The sequence below is a fragment of the Pan troglodytes genome, chromosome 22 (genome assembly GCF_028858775.2).
Source record: "Pan troglodytes isolate AG18354 chromosome 22, NHGRI_mPanTro3-v2.0_pri, whole genome shotgun sequence".
Taxonomy (NCBI): Eukaryota; Metazoa; Chordata; class Mammalia; order Primates; family Hominidae; genus Pan; species Pan troglodytes.
In genome coordinates this window covers 44,506,329-44,522,664 of record NC_072420.2, presented here as the reverse complement: position 1 = coordinate 44,522,664, position 16,336 = coordinate 44,506,329, and the positions used below count along the sequence as shown (strand labels likewise).

At 51.3% G+C, this 16,336-nt stretch overlaps 1 protein-coding gene and 1 non-coding gene across 7 annotated transcripts in view; one reads left to right on the top strand and one right to left on the bottom strand.

Annotated features, from left to right (window-relative positions):
- Nucleotides 1-16,336, bottom strand: part of AGPAT3 (1-acylglycerol-3-phosphate O-acyltransferase 3) — a 123,870-nt gene that overhangs the window by 59,449 nt on the left and 48,085 nt on the right. Inside the window, exon 1 of one of the 6 annotated variants that reach the window (XM_054675315.2) lies at nucleotides 9,418-9,635. The exons of 4 other annotated variants lie outside the window; for them this stretch is intronic. The gene's annotated coding sequence lies outside the window, so the exon portion shown is untranslated. Of the gene's footprint in view, nucleotides 1-1,002; nucleotides 1,059-9,417; nucleotides 9,636-16,336 lie in introns of those variants that run through there. One more of the 6 variants, XM_001146861.7, reaches the window with a different exon arrangement.
- Nucleotides 6,495-6,601, top strand: LOC112206677 (U6 spliceosomal RNA). The gene has a single exon (XR_002941111.1). It is a non-coding gene; the product is annotated as a U6 spliceosomal RNA (small nuclear RNA).

The window sequence follows — 16,336 nt, the reverse complement described above, 5'->3', positions numbered from 1 at the left end:
GGGATCCCGGATAAAATCACCCCCAGTCCTGCCACACAGATGCGCACGCCCTCCCTGCTGGACCGCCCCGCTGTCCTATGTGTTACCTGACGTGGTCCCCAGAGAAACAGCTCGTTCAGCCAAGGACGGCAGAGCGAAGGCTCAGCAGCCCCTTGGCGCCAGCACGTTACTCAAGAACACTCCAGATTTCACCGCTGCTGGAGGACAGGGCTGAGGGGCTGGAGTCCATGTCCCAAGCAGGCGTCTGTGTCTCAGGCAAAAGTCTACAGATGACCTGTACCCTGGTGCTGACCCAGCGGGAGAAGGCAAGCCGCAGCCACCGTACCACTGCATGCTCCAGTGGCCACAGTAAAAACACAGAGAAAAGTGGAATTAACTTTAACGATGTGTTTTACCTAATCCAACATATCCAAAATATCACAGCCTTCTCCATCGGACACTGAAATCCAGTACCTATTTCCAGCTCTCAGGGCCTCACACGTGGGCCTCGCCGCTTCTCCTGGGCAGCCAGCTACATGGCGCCGGCGGCCACCACACCAGAGAGGCCAGCTCTGGGTTTGTTACTCCCAGGACATTTGCAGCAGACGAGGCTTGGCCTGCCCTGACGGAGAAGGCGGAGTGGACTTGGGAGTCCTGCTGTGGCACGCCCTGACAGAGCTCTGTGTGGGAATGTGGGCGCTGGAGACAGGCGCAGGCCAGATGCACGAATGTCACAGGTGCCCAAGTCAACACAGGGTTACGGGGTGCAGGGGCAACAAGCCACGGGGCTACAAGGGGTCAACGCCCCCTGAGGGGACAGAGCGGAGCTGGAGGCGCTGGGGCTGGGGCTGAGGAAGAGTCCAGCCCAGAGGGCACAGACTTGGAGACGGCACGGGGTCTGACACCAGGACCCCAAGCTCCCGTTCTCCCTCCCCCTGTTGTCTACCCACAATGACTCAGGTGCCTCAAAGTCAGCCGGGGAAGACAGAGAGTTCTGCTCAGGGGCAGCCCCGCTGTCCTTACCTTGTTGGACCCAGGGGGCAGGTCCCTGGCTGGAGTGTGTGAGCAGCAGGAGGTGGCAGAAGCCTGGGGCCCTGGCTTTTATCTGCCTGCCCAGACTGGGAGGGGCAGGAGGGTGGGGAGGAAGAAATCTTGCTGGATCCTGTCTTGCCCGAGCAGGGAGGAGGACTCTGCCCCCTTCCCCCCATGACCCAGAGTCTCTGCAAGCCAGGACGGCAGAAGCAGCCAGCAGCGTGGCTGGGAGCAACCACAGGAGGGCCCGGGACAGTGCCTACGGCTGCTCACGGCAGCTGAGCCAGCGCCAGCGAGGGGAGAGAGTCCTGCCAGGGTGGGCGCCGTGGCCGTCTTCCCGTTCTCATCATCACAGAGACACTGACCAAGAGGATATGACCAGGCCCCACACTCACAAAAGAGGCCAAGCCAGAAGTCGAACGACCATGTGTCGGCGCCCTGGCTGAAGTGCAGTGAGGAAGGACTCGCAAAGAAACAAGAAAATGCCTCTTCTCACACAGCTCAGGTAAAAGGTCAAAGACACACAGGGCTTGAAATCCTGACAACTCTGCCAAGTTGTAGGAGGCTCGGGCTGCCATCCCAAAACGCACATTCCCACACGCCTCTCCAACACGGCAGCCCTGGACTCAGCCCACAGGGTGACAGCCCAGGCCCCTTGCGGCGGGGTGGGGCTCAGGGGGAGTCTTCAAAAGAAAAGCCCAGGCGTGCCCTTCTCGACTTTTCTGCCTGGAATGCAGATGAAACAGCCGGGGCAAGGCAGCCATCTTGAGACCAGCGAGCCACAGCTAGGACAGAAGCCGGGGCCGGAGCATGATGTCGGAGGAGGCCAGGGTCTCTGCGGCATGGCAGGGAAGTGGCCGCCACCCTGACCGCCTGATTGCTAACAGGAGGAAGACGGATCTGCTGTTCGTGAAAGTGCTTGCAAAGGCAGAGCCTGCTCCTCACGGGTGCGGACCTGGGGAGTTGTGTGATAAGCAGCAGGTATTTGTTGGTCTTAGTCCCTGGTTCCTGACACAAAGCTCATAAATTCCTTGTAATTTCCTGAGTGGGAAGGGTGACAGGAGCATCTCTTATTCTATTTGGTTCTTGTACAAAGTTCTTAAAACCTTACATTTTCCTGGCTCGGCGCGATGGCTCACGCCTGTAATCCCAGCACTTTGGGAGGCCGAGGCAGGCGGATCACGAGGTCAGGAGATTGAGATCATCCTGGCTAACACGGTGAAACCCCGTCTCTGCTAAAAAAAAAAAAAAAAATACAAAAAAATTAGCCAGGCGTGCTGGCGGGCGCCTGTAGTCCCAGCTACTCGGGAGGCTGAGACAGAATGGCGTGAACCCAGGAGGTAGAGATTGCAGTGAGCTGAGATCACGCCACTGCACTCCAGCCTGGGCAACAGAGCGAGACTCCGTCTCAAAAAAAAAACAAAAAAAAACCTTACATTTCCTACGGGATGGGAGCATCTACTGTTACTCCTAACAAGCCCTTTCAATCCCACCTGAGTGACAGGAGACTTACGGGGCCCTCGACAGCACTCCCCAGCCCCCTGCCGTCCTCCAGGAAGGACAGGGGCTGGAGACCAGGCTCCCTCAAAACTCTTGTACAATAGACTTCAGGGTGGTGAACTCACCCACATGCTGGGAGGCCCGTGCACCCCAGCTCCCCAGGGACAGAAGCCCTGGTACCCAGGATCCCCCAGGCCTCACTCTGTACCCCTTTCCTCCTGGCTGTCCATCGGATCCTTCGTAACACCCTCTACCAGAAACCAGCAGACACAGCTGGTGTTTCCCTGAGTTCTGTGAGCTGTCCTGGCAAATGTTCAAACTCGAGGGCATCATGGGAACCCCAGCTTCCAGCCAGTTGGGTCATGGGTCACAACCTGGGATTGGCATCTGACAGTGGGGCAGTCTTGTGGGACTGGGCCCTGGCCCTGGGGGATCTGACGCGTCAGAACTCAATGGAATTGGAGGGCGCCTGGGTGGGTGCCCTGGAGCACTTTTTGTGGGGAAACATCCACGCATCTCACGGCAGAAGTGTTCTGTGTTGAGTATGAGAGTGCAGTAGGGAGAAAATCTTTTTTCCTTTTCACAGGGGACAAACTAACGAGTATTAAACTATAGATCCTGACATCAGCGCAGGCTGCTTCCCCAGGCGTTGCCCGGTCCCCGAGTGCATGAATCTGGAGGTACATGGAGTGTCCCCCAGACAGCGACTCCCCCCACCCCCTACTTCATGCCAGTGTCCCTTCCTGCAGCACAAGGAGCCCTGGGCACTGGTGGTGTGCTGGTGGGCACAGGTCCCCGAGGCTGCGAGCCTCATGGCACGCCCGGCCTGGATTCCATCCCCCTCTAGGAAAGAACCCAGTGCTCTCTGGGTTTCTTCTCCTTGTGCCAGCGCAGACACCTGCAGCTGGTTTTCTTTGGGAAGCACACCCTTCACAAAGTCTAAAAACCCTGTGTGAGCGTGGGGAGAAAGAAACAGGGACTCCTGACACAGAACAGACGCTCGCACTCCAGAGCCCGCCCTGCTGGGGACAGGCGCCCCATGCCCAGACCCCAGGCCGGCTCTGCCACCACCACTGGGCAGCCAGTCACATCACACAGCGAAAAAATGCAGCCAATCCTCATGGCAGCCCCTATGCTGACGGAGTGCCTTCCTGGCACGTGGCTCCTGAGCCACAGCCCCTGAGCTGGGAGACCCCGTGGAAGCCCAGAGCACACTGTTGTTTCCCACAGAGCAGGTGGCTCCAGCCCAGCCTTCAGCCTTTGGTCACAGGTCACAGCCTGTGCCGGGGGGGTACCCAGGCCCAGCGTCTCTGTGCCCCCTGCCATGCAGGCCTCTCTTCCAGGGACACAGGGACACTCTCCTCCACACGCTGCCTGCCTTGAGGGTGGGGTTAAGAAGGGTCCCAGGGACACTCTCCTCCACGAGCTGCCTGCCTTGAGGGTGGGATTAAGGAGGGTCACAAGCCGGCAGCCTCCTTCGAGGAATGAAGCAGGTCCCTGCCTGGCTCGGCCCAGCGTCCTGGGGGCTGCACTCCTTCGCACGCACGCTTCCCCCCACGCTTCCTGTTTGCTGATGTGTTCACCATCCTCGCCTCGCCACCCCCACAAGAACAGGAGCCTCCTCTGTCACATACACTCCTCGTCCCCAGGCTGAGAAAGGCCCTGATAAATGCATCACACACGTGCTCTGTGCGACTCCCCCACAAGCCTGGGCCTCCACATGCACCAAGGCCCCCGGGTGACTCATCCCCGTCCCCAGGTGACTTCCAAAAAAGGAAACCTTTTCCATTATAAAAAATCTCCCCCAAATAAGGAAGCCCACATTCTCACAACAATCTATCGAGTATTTGCTAAACCTTCACAAAAATGGCATCGAGAGACAGAGAAATCAGGAAAAGAATGTCCCAACACTCACACTGACGGTGACCCCCGGGGAGCTGTGAAATATCCTCTCCACACGCACCCCACACCTTGGTGGGGGAGACAGGCCCGCCGTCCCCAGACACCCAGCTTGGGGTGGGAGGCTGTCAGGAGGTTAGCATCGTGTTTAAAAAGTAATTAACGCTTTATCCCTGGGGGAAAAAAAAAAAGAGCTCAGAGAATCAACAGTGTGGAGCTAATTACTGATTAACAAAAGAACCACCACCAACCCCGGCTTTTGATTGCGGACCCAGCGAAGTGACTTCAAAGGCAACACAAAACTAACAAGCGCTCCAGGGCTGCTCATCACCTGGTGCAGCCCAGAGTCTCACCCGCAGGAAACAAACTCTTCTTTCCTTCTGTCCCCACATTCAACACTCAACACAGAATGCTCTGCTCACCAAAACGGGTGGGGATTTCGGCATCAGAAAATCCCATGGCGCCAGGGCTCGCCCTGGAGACTGCCCCACTTGTGACCTGTGCTCCTGACCACCGGGTCAGGATGCTGATCCTAGCTTGTGACCTGTGCTCCTGACCACCAGGCTAAGCTGGGGTTACCACGGTGCCCTCCTTGAGTTTGGTCATTTGCTAGGACGGCTCACAGAACTCTGGGAAACACCGTCTACTGGTTTATTATAAAGGGTGTTACGAAGGATCCGGATGGACAGCTGGGCGGAGAGGAGCACAGGGCGAGGCCTGGGGTGTCCAGGGCACAGGAGCGTCCAGTGCTTCTGACCGACCAGCTACAGGGTGGGTTTCCAATGACTCCCCCTCAGGTTCAATTAATTTGCCAGAGCAGCTCACAGAACTCAGGGAGACACATTTACTGTTTTGTTTTGTTTTTTTTTGAGGCGGAGTCTTGCTCTGTCACCCAGGCTGGAATGCAGTGGCCCCATCTCAATCTCGGCTCACTGCAAGCTCCGCCTCCAGGGTTCACGCCATTCTCCTGCCTCAGCCTCCTGAGTAGCTGGAACTACAGGTGCCTGCCACCACGCCCGGCTAAGTTTTTGTATTTTTAGTAGATATGGGGTTTCACCGTGGTCTTGATCTCCTGACCTCGTGATCTGCCCGCCTCAGCCTCCCAAAGTGCTGGGATTACAGGCGTGAGCCACCGCGCCTGGCCTCATTTACTGGTTTTTATAAAGGATGTTACAAAAGATACAGATGAAGAGATGCACAGGGTGAGGTATGGGGCAGGGAGCTCGGAGCTGCTGTGCCCTCGCCAGGGCTCTACCCTCCGGGAACCTCCCCGTGCTCAGCAGCCTGCAAGCCCCCAAACGCTGTCCCTGAGGGAGTCTGTGGAGGCCTCATTACACAGGCACGATCGAGCAGAACACCGGCCACTGGTGATCCACTCCACCTCTGCGGGCTCCCTCCCCTCCCCAGAGGTCCACGGGTGGAGTCCCAACCTCTAATCACGCGGTCGGTTGCCCTGACAACCAGTCCCCCAGGAGGCTGTCCTGGAGCCCCAGCCACAGTCACCTCATTAGCAAACAAAAAGACACTCAGCACTAAAGGTTGTAGGAGCTGTGTGCCCAGAGCCAGGGCCAGAGACCAAAGTATGTTTCTGATTACATCACACTATCACACTCACCAAGCATCACCTGCCCAGCTGCGCTGTCTCCTCTCAGCCCTGAGTCACACTCACACGCACATTCAACACTCACACGCAGACACACACACTCTCACACTGACATATTCACGCTTTACACACACCCTTACACACACACAATCTCTCACACTCACACACACACACAGGGCTGAAGACATGATGAGTGTCCCAGCATGCAGTGGGGGAAGAAATGAACTAAAAAGACACAGCCTCGCACTCTGGGAGGGGTGCGGACGTGGTCACACCCCCGCCTGCAGTGCACTCCTGTCCCTTCTCCAAGCTTCAGGTGACAACCAGGATCCTGTCTGGAGACCCCCCGCGGACTCCAAGCATGGAGATGCAGACGCCCGCATGGCACCCACACACCAGGAAAGCCGGTGTGAAAACACCATGGAACCAAAGTCCCGGCTCCAAGATCTTTACACTATTTGGGAAGAAAACAGAGACACCCATGCTTGCGTCAGCAGTACGTGTACTAAAACCGGAACGAGGCAGAGAAGATTAGCGTGGCTCCTGCAGAAGGACGACATGCAAATTCGTGAAGCATTCCATATTTTTTGCTGGCATGGATGTGGTGAACAGGGAACACCTCTACACTGCTGGTGGGAATGTAAACTAGTACAACCACTGTGGAAACAGCATGGAGATTCCTTAAAGAACTAAAAGTAGATCCACCATTCGATCCAGCAATCCCACTCCTGGGTATCTACCAGAGGAAAAGAAGCCATGAGCGGAAAAAGACACATGCATGTTTGCAGCAAGATGATTTGCAATTGCAAGAATACAGAACCAACCTAAAGCATCCATGGACCGAAGAGTGAATAAAGAATACGTGGTCCATATACACCACGGAATACTACTCAGCCATCAAAAGGGACAAAATAATGTCTCACAGCAACTTGGATGGAGCTGGAGGCCATTATTCTAAGTGAAAAAACTCAGGAACGGAAAACCAAAAACTGTTCTCACTTATAAGTGGGAGCTAAGCTATGAGAACGCAAAAACATACAGTGATATAATGGACAGGGAAATTGGGAAGGGGGTGAGGGATAGAGACTCTATATTGGGTCCAGTGTACACTGCTCGGGTGACAGGTGCACTAAAATCTCAGAATTCGCCACTAAAGAACCTGTCCGCATAACCAAAATCCACCTGTACCCCACACACTAGTGAAGTTTTAAAAAAAAGAAAATAGAGACACCAGTAAACTTTTGCGACGTCAAGCATGCATCCTAACATTTAAGGACGACACTCCAAGAATATAAATGATGGACAGACGTGTGACTTCTGCAGTAGGAGAAACAGGAAATAAAAACAAACTTCACCCAGTCTCAGAGCAAGCAGGAAAGTGAAGGAAAAGAATGTTAAGTAATAATGATGGTGATGGTAAAGTAGAAAGTTAAGACAAAAAAAGAAAAAAAAAGTTAAATACATAAATAATCACAAGTATAAACAGCATTTAAAAATTTAGCTGTCAGCCGGCAGGGGTAGCTCACATCTGTAATCCCAGCACTTTGGGAGGCTGAGGCATGCAGATGGCTTGAGGCCAGGAGTTCAAGACCAGCCTGGCTAACATGGTGAAACCCCATCTCTACTAAAAATAGAAAAATTAGCTGGGCGTGGTGGCGCACGCCTGTAATTCCAGCTACTCAGGAGGAGAATCACTGGAACCCGGGAGACGGAGGTTGCAGTGAGCCAAGATCGTACCACTGCACTTCAGCCTGGGTGGCAGAGCAAGAGTCAGTCTCAAAAAAAAAAAAAAAAAAAAAAGCCAGCAGTCTGCCAGATTGCTAGATTTACAGAGACACACAAAGCTAAAATGTAACCAAGTGTCCCCCATTTTTCTGTTTCTAAATTATTTTTATCTCTTCTCTTCTCTTGTCTCCATTTCCCCCTGTTCCCCACTTCCTACATAGCCCTTTAGAAATGCAATTATACCCTTTTCCCTTCCATTCACTGGACACTGCCGATGGGGCAAGCTCACCTAACCATGTGCTCAGGAGCTCCAGGGGAACCCTCAGCCACCAGGTGGCTACCTCTAGAGACAACAATTGATCCACACCCAAAGTGCTGTTATGAACTAACTCTCTCCACCTGGAAAGTTTTGGCCACCTACAACACCCACAACCCCCGCAACCCCCACAACCTCCACAACCCAACACCCACAACCCCAACACCCACAACTCCCAAAACACCCACAACCCCAACACCCACAACACCCACAACCCCCACAACCCCAACACCCACAACCCCACAACCCCCACAACCCCAACAGCCACAACACCAACACCCACAACCCCCACAACACCCATAACACCCACAGCCCCTACAACCCCCACAACACAACCCCCACACCACCCACACCCCCTACAACCTCAACCCCCTACACCCCAACTCCCCACAACACTCACAACACCCACAACACTCACAACACCCACAACACTCACAACCCCTACAACACAACACTCACAACCCCCACAACACAACACCCACAACCCCTACAACACCCACAACACCCGCAACCCCTACCACCCCCACAACACCCACAACACAACCCCCACAATACCCACAACACCCCAACACAGTTCTGCCCGTGAAGATGCCAACTCGACCACCCGGTAGATAAGGCAGCGAAACGAGTTATGCGGACCCCCACCTGCCAGCCTCCTCCCCTGTGTGCCACACATCCCCCCGCCTTTAAAAGTGCCCACTTTCTGCTCCAAAAGCGAAGTGGTACCCTCACTTTACCTCTTCCCCTAAGCTAGCTTTGGAATAAAGTCACTTTTTTTATACCCGACCTGCTCTTGTTAATCGGACTCTGCCAGCAGCAAGCGACTAAACCTGTGTTTTGGTCACAGAAACTGTGAAACTGTGTCACACAGAGGCAGAACTTAAAGGCAGAGAGGACACACAGACGGACACCAACGTGGAGATGACTGGGGTGGGAGCGTAAAGCTGCACTCTATAAAACACCTGCAACCAGACGGCAGACCTGAGCGCCTGGAGGGCTCAGCAGAGACCCGGAGGGAGGGTTGTGCCACGGCAGTGCAGGGCAGCGGAAGGAGGAGCAGCGGGACCGCGCCGGCAACAGGCTCCCAGCACCCAGAGGGGCGGATGTGCCCTGGATGGAGGTGACGAGCGAGAAGGCTGACAGCGGTACAGTGTGTGGGGGGTGGGGGTGGGGATGCTTACCGTGTGCTTTGAGGACAACCCAGCAAATGGGGGGGTGGGGCAGGCCAGGGCAGAGTGGGCCCCCCGCACTTGCCCGCAGGGTGCCCGGGAGTGGGGAGAGGAAACAGCTTGGCTCTGGGACAGGAGCGAGGGGCCACAGGCTCTGCCACTGTCACTGTTCCTAGAGAAGCAACAGCCCTTACCCAAAAAGGAGCAGCCTGAGGATCTTAGATACAGACACGAGCACGAGGCGGCCATGAACAAGACTCCAACTTCCCCGACTATCCGCTCAACACCACCAAAAACTCGACCGAAGTGAAACAAAAACCCAGAGAGGCAAGAGCAGAAACCACGCCTGGGAAGATGCAGGCGTCCGTGCGGTGTGTGCGAACGTGCATGTATTTTATCTGCAACTCCCTAAAATACACAAAATGACCACAGCCCTGGTCCAAACACACCAATCATATCTACCGATACAAAAAGCCTCCAATCACCTACTAAAAGGACAACATTCGCACTGGCTTAAAACAAACCCCAACTCTGCAGATAGAAGAGAAAGACCTAAAACAGAGAAATTCAGCAGAGTTAAAAATACATGAAATAAATATATACTGGAAAAATGCAAAAAAAAAAAAAAAGGGTTCAGTATCTTGATATTAGACAATAAAATATCAGGCCAAATGAAATAAATGAGACATCAGGAATGTAACGCTAAAACTAAAATTCTTAGAGCAGATATAGTCATTCGATCTGCTCGTACCAAATAACCCGACACACTTCATTCAGCAGAAATTCTGGGGATGCTACACAAACCCATCTCAGCATGTGAAGGCAGGAGACGTGCATGTCCCTTCCAACCCGAGACAGAACACGCGGGCAAGAAATAAGCACACAAGGCTGTCAGACACATAAACAACAAAATTAAAGAAGCAGCGCATAAGGAGAAAGAGGCAATTCTGTACTTGGTAAGAGAGAACACACCTTTCTTTTTTCAGTATCCCATGGAAACATTCATAAACAGCACCCATATATTAAGCAGCAAAGAAATTTTCAACCAATACCAAGTAATAATTAAAATACAAACAATATTCCCTAGAAATTAGTAACAAAATCAGAAAACAGGGTTTTCTACACTGAAATTTAAACATTATCTTCTTAGATATTCCTCTTAAAGGGAAAATAGAAGTAAAAACTGAAGAATTTTTAGAAACCATACTAATAAAACTAAAGCAGTGCTTTAGAGGAAAATTTAACCCATTGATTACTTTACATCTTTAGAAATGAAAGCAAGACAGTAAGAGAATGAATGAAGCCTCCAACTTAAAAAGTTGAAAATTACAAAGTAACTGAAGGAATTAATAAATATAAAAGCAAAAAAAATTTTTTTTAATCTTAATAGCTAAATTGAAAATTTTTTTAAATCAACAAAACAGTAAGCTACTTATAGCAGTTTTTAAAAAAAGCTAATCAAGGCCCAGCACAGTGGCTCATGCCTGTAATCCCAGCACTCTGGGAGACCAACGCGGGTGGATCACTTGAGGTCAGGAGTTCAAGAGCAGCCTGGCCAACATGGCAAAACTCCGTCTCTACTAAAAATACAAAAGTTAGCCAGGCGTGGTGGTGCGTGCCTGTAATCCCAGCTACTCAGGAGGCTGAGGCAGGAGACTCGCTTGAACCTGGGAGGCGGAGGTTACAGTGAGCCGAGTTCGCACCACCGCGCTCCAGCCTGGGCAACAGAACAGACTGTCGCAAAAAAAAAAAAAAAAAAAAAAAAGCTAATCAAGAAAATGGAGAATAAAAATATACAAAATAAGAACACAGGGCGGGGGGGCAGGCGCAGTGGCTCATGCCTGTAATCCCAGCACTTTGGGAAGTTGAGGAGGGCGGACTGCTTGAGCTCAGGAGTTTGAGACCAGCCTGGCCAACATGGTGAAATCCCATCTCTACTAAAAATACAAAAATTAGCCGGGCATGGTGGCGCGCACCTGTAATCCCAGCTACTCGGGAGGCTGAGGCAGGAGAATCACTTGAACTTGGAGGTTGCAGTGAGCCAAGACTGCATCACTGCACTCCAGCCTGGGTGACAGAGGAAGACTCCATCTCAAAAAAACAAAAGAGGAAATAATTATCAAAATAAAATACATTTTTTAAAAACTCACAGAAATAATTGCATATCTCTATGCAAATAAATTTTGAAATCTAGATAAAATGGATAATTTACTAGGAGAAAAATTAATTATAAAGTGTGGCCATGGAAAAGATAGTTTAAACAGAACTATCTTTACAGAATTTTATAGAATTAAGAAAGACTTGTTTTTACAGAATTAAAATATCTGAGTACTGGGCATGGTGGCTCAGGCCTGTGATAACAGTGCTTTGGGAGGCCGAGCTGTGAGGATCACTTGAGACCAGGAGTTCGAAACCAGCCTGGGCAACATGGAAAGACCCCCATCCCTACAACAAATTTAAAAATTAGTTGGGCGTGGTGGGGCACACTAGCCACTTGGGAGGCTGAGGCAGGAGGACTGCTTGAGCCCAAGAGTTCGAGGCTGCAGTGAGCCAAGATCGCACCACTGCACTGCAGCCTGGGCAAGAGATTGAGACTTCAGCTCTAAAACAAAACAAAACAAAACAAAACAAAACAAAACAAAAAAAACCTCTACATGGAATCTCATATTTTAAAAAATTTTTAAATAAAAATAATTAAAATATCTATTAAACAGTTTTTTAAAATTTACCTCTAACAAAAGTACCAAAGGCAGATGATTTCACAAGTGAATTCTACAAATCCTATAAGAATAGACTATTTTAACATTAAACTTTCCCAGAACATAAAGAAGGAAGACGTCCCAATCCCTTTAATGAAGCAACACTGACATAAAATTCACAAGGAGAAAGAGTGCAGAGGGAAGGGAAGAAGGAAATTTGTCTAAATCACCGTCTCAAATTGTGGCGTAAGGACCCCAGGGGGCCCCAGGCCTCGCAGGCAGGGGGGTTCCAACAGCCTTCTTCATGAGCGCATAGCCTTGTGCAGCATAATTTTCTTTATGAGCCTCAACCACGACACAGCGCAACAGGCTGCCTACAGAGGCAGAGAGACGTCAGCCGTGGCCTCTGAGGTCAGACATCAAAGAGACTGATAAAAATAGAAAACAGGGCCACTGTCCTTACTAATTTTGGAAACTATGGGTTTTCCTTACAAAAGCTGGTTTATCCCAGGACACAGGAAAAAAAATACTTTTTTGTATGCATTGGACTTTGAAATGAATTATTAAATATTTTTAAATGTTCTCACTGTTAATTTCTTACCTAGTGTATATCAACACCATATTAGAGGTCTCTCGACCTCGGTACTCCTGGCATTTTGGATGGGATAACTCTGCTGCGGGGCTGGCTGTGCCCTGTGGGATTCAGCAGCCTCCCTGATCTCTGTGCATTTGATGCAGGAGTGACTGTCTCCCAGCAGCTGCCAACCAAAAACATCTCCTGCCATTGCCAAATGTCCGCCAAGGGACAAAGGGAGTCACCCCAGTTAAGGACCACAATAGCCGCAACTCAAAAGCAAAATCTCTTTGGGGTCCTCGATAATTTTTTTTTGAGACAGGGTCTCGCTCTGTCACCCAGGCTGGGGTGCAGTGGGGTGATCTCAACTCACTGCAACCTCCACCTTTGGGGCTCAGGTGATCCTCCCATCTCAGCCTCCCAAGTAGCTGGTACTAGAGGCGTGCACCACCATGCCTGGCTAATTTTTGTATTTTTTTATAGAGACGGGGTTTCACCATGTTGCCCAGGCTGGTCTCAAACTTCTGAGCTCACCTCGGCCTCCCAAAGTGCTGGGATTATAGGCATGAGCCACCACACCAGGCCCTCAGTAATTTTTTAAGAGTGTAAACTGCCCATAGGTTTGAGAACCACTGCTCTTCATATGACTATGAATGCAAAAATTTCTTTAAAATTTAGCAAACAGGGCTAACAGCACATTAAAAAGCCAACACATACATGATGACCATGTGGATCTGTTTCATGAATGCAAGGATGGTTTGCTATGAGGAAATTGACTAACAAAGTTCATCTGATTCCTTAACAAGAAGGCTTGACAGGCAGCACAACAAAATTCAACCCTGCTTCCCAATAAAAACACTCAGTAAAGCAGGGGCCAGTACTAAATATTACACGTCCTCAATGTCTGCCTCTCCGAGGAGAACACACTCACTGAACTTCCAGTGAGGTGCTCATTCACAGGCCACAGTCAGCATTTCACTCGCTGGGCAAACACCGGAGGCACCGCAGCAACCGTCAGGGACAAGGCAGAGTGCCCTGTAGTTAAAAGGCCAGCCTCGTGCATGCACAGCGATGGAATACCCACAGTAAATAACATTTGCAAACTGACTCCAGCCAGAACTTTACCAAAACATCATGACCACATATGGTTTATCCCGGGACACAGGAATGGTTTACTATAGAAGACCAATTAACAGGACTATTGACGATAAGTGATAAAAGGAGAAAAGCAACAGGATGATTTGCATTTAGACTCAGGAAAAGCAGATGCTGAAGTCCATGGCCACGCACCACTGATTAAGAAAGAAGTAGGCATGAGGCCCCGTTCCTCAGGGCACTTCCTGCAGCCACTGGCATAGGACGAGTAAAGGAGAGAAACAAAGATTGGAAAGAACAAAGCAAGCTTTCATCATTTGGACATGACACAATCATCTGCACGGAAAATCCACAAGTTCCCGGCCATGGCCATAGCACCCCTGGTGCCCACGGGGGCTGCCTGCCATCCTCGCCAGATCTGCGCCATGGCCAGCGCCTTCCTCAGGAGAAATTCATCCTCACTTGGGAGAGATGGGGAAGGGAGACAAGGCCACGATAAAAGGAGACGTGGCTCACATGTGCCCCACCTTTTGCTCGCGTGCCAGGATTGCCCCATGGCCCCGGCATCGTCCTCTGCCACTCTGGCAGGCTGGACTGAAGGCACACAGTGGTCCCATCCAGCTCGGGCCCACGTGTTGCCATGGACACACCTCCTGATTCCAATTCACATGGAAGTGTTGAGATGAACACTTAGGGCAATGCTCAAGCTGAGCCTGTGAGGACGACTAAGATACCTCTAGGCTCCCAGTGCCACCATGCCCATGAGTCTGTGGAGTTCCACCAGGACCCCCTGACCTAATGCCAAACCAGCAGAGCAAGACGCGCTGGGGCCCAGCCTGGCAGCTCCAGGGGCAGCCTTTGCTTTGAATTACATTCACCAAGAGGTAAGGGGGTGCCAGGCAGGCAGTGTCTGAGAGAAGACACACGCACAGACACACAGCAGCCTTGTGACTAGGCATGGTCAGACGAAAGCCACTGCCCCCGTCTCTGCTGCTCTGCACTTCAGAGGACTGCAGGGGAGCTGCTAGCTAATGAACACAGATGACCCGGTCAATAAAACACGCAGAAATGTGCATGCATAGAGCCCTTTACCTGTGTTCCAGTGGGAGGAACCCCGTGCGGGATGTTCCAGAGCACAGCAGCTCCAGAGTGGAAAAGGAGTCTGCAGCCCAGGCCACGGAGCACCTAGGGCCTCCTTGCCACCTTTATGAACTTATGAACGGCACCAGACAGACAGAAAGAGCAGGCAGGAGGCAAAGTCTGCCTTCCAGCGAGGCGGCATCTGGGCCAGGCGGGGTCACCCAGAGACCAGGGAGCTGTGAGGGCCAGTGTTGCAATCTTCCCGGACAGGCCTCGCTGCGTTGGCCTGGACAGGCTGCTTCTGACCCTGCCCAGCCCCTCAATATAAAAGTGCAGCTCTAGGACACTTTCCAAATCACACAAACACAGTTCAAGTCTTTAAAGCACACTCGGGTTCTAGTAGACTGATAATCAGGTAACTGTGCTCCAGAACTATCACACGGACAGTTCTTACAATGCACATGTGTGTGTGTCTACAGGTATCTCTTCAGAACATGCATAGAAGAGGAAGTGTTTCTTCAAATGAAGTAGATCTACGTGTAGTAAAAGTTTCCCAAGACAAATTAAAGTCAGGTTTTGCAGAGAGATGTCATGGCACGTAGGTGCATTTTTGGAAACTCTGTCGGTGTATGTATGTTCTTATGTGTATTTTTTATAAACTCTAGAAGGATAAACCACAAACCGCTTACAGTGGTTCCCTGCAGGAAAACGAGTGGGATTTGGGATGGAGTAAAGAATGCAATTTTAATTATCTATTAGATTTGGCTCTGTGTTTAATTTTCATAAGCATGTATTACTTTTATAATGAAAACGTAACTTGTGCGCGTTAACCTCCAACCCTCCATCTCTGCGGTGGTTGGAACAGTACAGCCTTGTCCTGAACACTGATGAGATTTGTTTCTTAAGAAAAAAGCTTCCCTTGCAGAATACCTGACTTCACGAGACACAGCTTGGCAGATCAAAGTCCGAGCCCTTTGCTCTCCCCTCATATACATCACACTTCAGAGCACAAAGATAATTCCTCCTCCCACACACAGCAAAGATGTAAGAACTGCAGTGACCTGGAACACCCACCTCCTCCAGTCCCGCGTGGGCATACAGCACGCTTGCTTCCAGAGGGAAGGCCGGCCCTCCTCGGCCCTCCGCTCCACCTTCACCTCACTGTATTAGGACTTCACCTAATTCACTTAATTCACCTAATTAGGACTAATTCACCTGTATTCACCTAATTCACCTAATTCACTAATTCACCTAATTCACCTGTATTAGGACTTCACCTAATTCACTTAACTGTATTAGCACTTCACCTCCTCCTTCACCTCACTGTATTAGGACCCTAGACTGCTGCTGGCAATACGCGCGGCCACAGCCGCTGGGAGACACCTGTGGCTGCACTCCCCTCCTCCAGGGCATCTGTCACCAATCTCTGCAGACCAGCACCCTCTCACGGGCGCAGGACCAGCCTGGCACAAACCTTTGGCTGCCATCAGGGCTGAACACACACTCCCTAGAAAGAGGCCGGGAGCACAGAGGGAGGCCGTCTCCATCCCTCTCTGTCCTCTGTGTTCCTGAGATAGGTGTGGGTCACACCCTGCAGGCTCCCCTTCCTTGAGAACTCACGAACTGGGGGATCCCTGCCACGGGTCATGCTGTGGGTTTTAACCC